This window comes from Acromyrmex echinatior, chromosome 12 (assembly GCF_024713525.1).
Source record: "Acromyrmex echinatior isolate Ae372 chromosome 12, ASM2471352v2, whole genome shotgun sequence".
In the NCBI taxonomy this organism is placed as follows: domain Eukaryota; kingdom Metazoa; phylum Arthropoda; class Insecta; order Hymenoptera; family Formicidae; genus Acromyrmex; species Acromyrmex echinatior.
The window spans coordinates 13094694-13100304 of NC_141863.1; the positions used below are offsets into that span (position 1 = coordinate 13094694).

The 5611-nt window shown below is 35.8% G+C and overlaps 1 protein-coding gene and 1 long non-coding RNA gene across 6 annotated transcripts in view; one reads left to right on the forward strand and one right to left on the reverse strand.

Moving 5' to 3' along the window:
* Positions 1-5611, reverse strand: part of LOC105143172 (uncharacterized) — a 422981-nt gene that overhangs the window by 287179 nt on the left and 130191 nt on the right. The gene's annotated exons all lie outside the window — the stretch shown is intronic.
* LOC147907948 (uncharacterized) overlaps positions 1674-5611 on the forward strand; it is a 42310-nt gene continuing 38372 nt past the window's right edge. Inside the window, exon 1 of the long non-coding RNA XR_015546898.1 lies at positions 1674-5537. This is a non-coding gene — a long non-coding RNA (uncharacterized LOC147907948). The remainder of the gene's footprint in view (positions 5538-5611) is intronic.

Sequence of the window (5611 nt, forward strand, 5' to 3'; positions counted from 1 at the left end):
CATGTGAAAATTAACTTATTTCAATGGAATCCAATTTTCTATACAATTAGGATCCTTTTTGCTTCAGCATAAATTTCAAGCATAAATATAAATATTTCTTCCAAGAAGAGATGTAATGAGAAATATTAAGAAAAAAATATACGTTGAATATACATTCTTTTATAAATAAATAAATGTTTAAGAGTAAGATTCATTCAGTAAATAAGTATTCTTTTCGTTGTTACATGTAATTTATATCAAAATCATTTAGTAATACGTGACTTAAATTCTTAAGTACAAAAATTAATATCGAGAAATTCTCTTTGTAGAATCATTTCACAAAACTTATGTCCACGGCGAAACCTTGAGACCGTGCCACTCCTTTATTTCTCGGATGGGGATAAATTCACCGATAAAGGGTTCGTAAGACATCTTACAAAATCCTGATTCGCGGGATACTATTTCAGATATTCACTCGCTCGTGCACGAAGTGGAAAAAAAGACGCGAATCATGCGGATTTATCGCGCGTGGGAAGTCGATAGGGTACAATTCCCATTTTTACGTATACCGTCGAATTTCCCGAGATACGCGAGAACGCGTTTCGGATGTTCCCGTCACCGTTCGCGTTCCCTGAGGGAAAAACATTTGAGCCCGTTGGAACAACAATGGCGATCGACCGCCCATGCCGGGGGCAAATTTATTGAGAACAATTTTCCACGCCGCGCTCGTTCGCTCGCTTGCTCGCTCTCTCCGATCGCACTCGTACACGCAGATACGAGAGAGCATACGGATGCGTGAGAGAACCGCGTGGGTTATCTCCCACGCATGCACCGAGCGAACTGCTCCGTTTGAATATTTATCCGTCTGTTTGAGACGAGTCGCGCTGACGCCCGACGGTAACGACGATCGAAAGAATCCGGCCTGGAAAAAAAGTATTACGTGCCTCGAAAACTGGTCACGTTCATCGCCACGATTCCGATAAGCCTTTTAAACTCAACTGAAAAAGCGTCCACCCAATGCCCTTGGTGTTCGTGCTCGTCCGACATACGGTGTGGTCCGTTGGATGATACTTTGGGTGACCAAGCGGACTAGTTTTAGTACGACACTCGCTGAGCATATTCTCAATGGTTACGGGGCCATTGGTACCGCGGTCAATGATGCTCACGGTTGAAAATAGACTAACTATTCTGGGACAACAAAGAAGTGGACTGTAATATACTTCAACAGATGTATTTTTCTCGGTAAAATGTACAAGTATGTATTATTTACAGTTTTTAAGTGCTTAAGGGGATCCTAAAGTCATCTGTATTACCGATCTGTATTACCGATTAAATCATATATAATTTTTGTATAACAAATACTCTTCTTTCTCTTTCACAGATTCGAAAAATCCTTTTCCAGGATTTAAAGTATACCTATTAATACTGTTTGTGAAGTGGAATGTATGCCGAGAACGATCAAAAATTTCAAAATTGATATATTTTTTATCATTTCTTATATATATAATACATAAAATTATATATATATATATATATAAAATTATACATATATAAAATTCACACTGAATTACTCGTATCTATAAGCACAAGATCCCGCTCAGATCGGAGATAAGGTTTTCGTTTCTCAATTGGGCGTTCACATTACAATCTTAAAAGATTATTTAATATTGAAATATACACGGTTTGGCTGAGTATCTAAAAACTTAAATACGAATTTGAAAATAATTTTATTGAATTATTAAAATAACTGCAGGAAAATAATTACATAGGCGCTTAAGCATGGCATAATGAAAAATGCTGCAAAAAGTTTTGACAATCTATAGCGACCAGCTTGAGTGTCCCATACAATTACTTTGATGATCCAAAAAATTATTTTCAGTATCTATTTAAATTTTTTAAACACTTCGTCAGCACAATTTCTTTTGTGTAACAACCCTTGTAAAAATTATGCTTCTACAGTTGATCAACGAATACATTTCTACATGATATAATATTTTTATAATGCAACAATAGATATATCTTACAATTTATTTGTTATTTTTGTTTATACATACTGTAAAACATACTGTCATCAAATAGAAACAGAAGAAGGAACGAGAGAAAAGTGTTGCACAGATTTCATGAGAATGATCTGAAACGATTTTGCGTAATAACGTTGCTAACAAAATGACAATACCTCGTTACTCAGATGACCATTACTTGACCTCTTACCATTACTCTGATGACGATGGAAAAGGAGAATTTGGTTTAGCGTCGTTAATGTCCACTGACGAGGATGCATTAAGGGCGGGATGCAGCTTGGTTAATTGAATTTTCTCTCTCGTATTATAGATTATGTTCTCCCTATACAAAGGGAGGAGGGAAATCTCCCAATTCGGGTCTGGTAGTTGCAGCCAATGGTAGTTGCTGATAATGAGCCTAAACATATTGGATTATACAACGAATTCAAACGCATATCATTATCCCTATTAAATATTGCGATACATAATACAATAGAGCGTCAACAATAATATCGTCCGTTATGAGATATTATTGTACACAGGAAACGTGAAGCAATCCAGTAAATAAAAATATTATATTGCAGTAATATAGCTTACGTATAACGCAAATTCGAACACTCTGCACGACGAATAGATGAATAGATTCAGTTACGTTATATTAACCTAACATCCTCCAATGTCCATTCCTCACTTTTCTTTACTTTATCGCAATGGCTTGGTTACTCTCCATTTTGAATCTGATTCGAAATCATATATCGAACTAAATGCATTAATTGTGCATTTTGTATCACTCTATCAATTATTTCTGTATTGCTTACATTTTATATATAAGGGATAAGTTGGACCTATTTGCAGTTTTTGCTTTCTATAAGGCGTAAATAAAGTCCGATCGTTAAACCAAAGGTGTCGTTAGAAAGATCATTTAATTCTTTTCATTTTTACTTGAGACCATTTTAACATCTCTCACCTGTGTTGAACTCTAATGGAAAATGCTAATAAAAACGCTTTTTTCGGTCCGATTTGAAACTATTGATAATTACTACATAATTATTTTTTAATTTAAAAAATTATTCCCAGACATGTATCTAGATACATTTGTTACATACTTTAAATTCGCTTTTTCTTACAGAGTAGATCTCCATCGGCTCATTTATCCAGCTTAGCAACATGGTGATGTCAGGTTCCTTCATAGGGTAATTCGAGGATCAGCAGGTACTATTCTGAGTAAAGTTCTCTCTTCTTTTCCTGATCGTGCGGGTATGCGCATACCTGATCGCCCTAAGGTACTTAAGGTATCTAAGGTACCCAAAGTACAAGTGCAAGTAACTTGCCGCGCATTATGCAGCTGCGCCACGCAACCGCGACTGGCGTACTCACGGGATCGTTATTCGTCATTACAGAGTTACACGCTCGAATGGCCGACGTTACAAATTACAGAGATGGCCATCCTACTCCTTCCTTTCCTCCCCATCCTCCTCCCTCTCTCTCTCTCTCTCTCTCTCTCTCTCTCTCTTTCTCTCTCTTCTTCTTCGCTACTGCCTAACTACCGTTCGTGAATAAGCGACGATCACCGACATCTCTCTTCTGTTGCACTGGTTGGAATCGCGAGAGCATTGTTACCAGGATTATCCATATCCGCGACGACTCGTCAAATTAACCAAAACGCCACTCTCGTGACGCTCGACAAACCCTCGAGCCCGTTTCGCGCTGCGAGGATAATCTCCCCTGCGCTGTAAGGGATCGTAATACATCGGATTGACGTTCCGCACTCTGATGCTGTTATACTGAAGCTCTTTGTGGATATAGAATAAAGATAATTGCGATAACAATGCAGCGAATGTAACGTGCGATATTCCACGGTTGTTTCTTAACGCATTTGTGATGCAATATTAATTTAATGTATTCGACGTTTTCGATTGTACATTTATAATTGTGATCGTTATTCCTAATGACAAAAAGCCATCGCCGTGCCATCACAATTATAGGCCTGTTCTTTGTCGCTGCACTGGATTACGTTAAAATTTTCTATCTCGCTTTTGCTCAACTTTTTAATTTTTCTTTCCAAAGCGAAAAGAAAAGAGGAAAAATGAATCGTGCAAGAAGTTCATTTTTCTTTCTTTTTCGTGAAGTGAAGAGAAAAAGAAGAAATATGAACTGAGGCTAAAAAGAACAGACTTCTTTTCTCGTTGCACTGAACTGTACTAAATCTTTTTGCTTTCACCAAATGTCAAATATATATTTATTTCATTTTAAATGCAACGAGTTCAACCATACACTAGTTCAACCATAAAGAACAAACTTAAAGTGAAATAGATATTTGCTTAATATTTAGTGAAAGCGAGAAAGTTTTAGTGCACTTTAAAGCAGCGATAATACACTTTCCGAGTTTGCCCAAACATACTTGATCTTTAGATGCGAGTCTTCCGAATAATTTTGTATAAAAACTCGAAAAAGAAAAATTATTTTATTTTATCAAATAAAATAATATTAAAGGATAATTTTAAAATTTAAACACATTGCCTTTGAGAAATAAATTTAATCAAAGATATTGAGAATATTCTAAGAAAAAAGAGATATAACAAGAGGATTTCAAAAATCTCATGCATCCAAAATTAAATTTACTGTTTATTGACCGGGACTGCGTCTTAACTTTAATTACGATGCGGTCTCGTAGTTTACCATGAGATTACTTAGACGAAACTTTGCGAGCCATTAACGCTCGATAACGATCCCTCTCGCAAGGCTCTACAAATCCTGATTACATGTATCTTGTTACAATTCCCGGAGTATATATTAAACTGTTTTCATGAGTGCAACGTGGATTATGGATAAAGTAATAACACGACGATAAATAAAACGATTGTTTTATGTCATAATATATTACATATAATAACAGATTTCCTAATTTTTATATTTGTTTGCATCAATAAAACATTGTTCGAAGTTTTTATGCACCTCACTTTTACAAAATTTTAGTTTAATATTTAATTATACACACATATATATATATATTATATATATATAATATCAAGAAATATGTTATATAATGTTATATATAAAAAGTTTGCAACAAATGATATTTTTCTATTCCATTTTTTATAGATCTTTAAATACATTAAAAATTTATTACCAATATTGTCTTAACTTTCAATTTTTTAAGTCATTGTAATTTAATTTTTTTTATTCTACAATCCCTTGTACATAATAAACGTTAAGTATGATTTGGAGCATAATAATTATACGCGATTCATTCTACGATTACAGAATTACGAACAGTTTACACTCTCGTGCATCAACACGAAACAAACTTCAGGCCGGCAATCATTTCGAAGGAAGATCTCAAGACGGGAATGCGATCTCAAGACAGAAAACGATGAGATGAAGAGAATAAGAGAAAGAGAGTATATCAGAGACATCTCCCTTTCTCTTATTCTCTCTCGACGTCAAACATAGGACGTAGTTTCCACGGGGATGCTTCCGCGTAACTTCATTCGACGAGCGACGCGCGACGGCGACATCCCAACGGCATTCGCCGCTTGCACCATCGCAAGCTCGTCGGTCCGTATCTAATTAGTAATTACGATTCATGAGAGCGGCGAGTTCCGTTAATCCCGCATCGTTCCTTGTTGCAG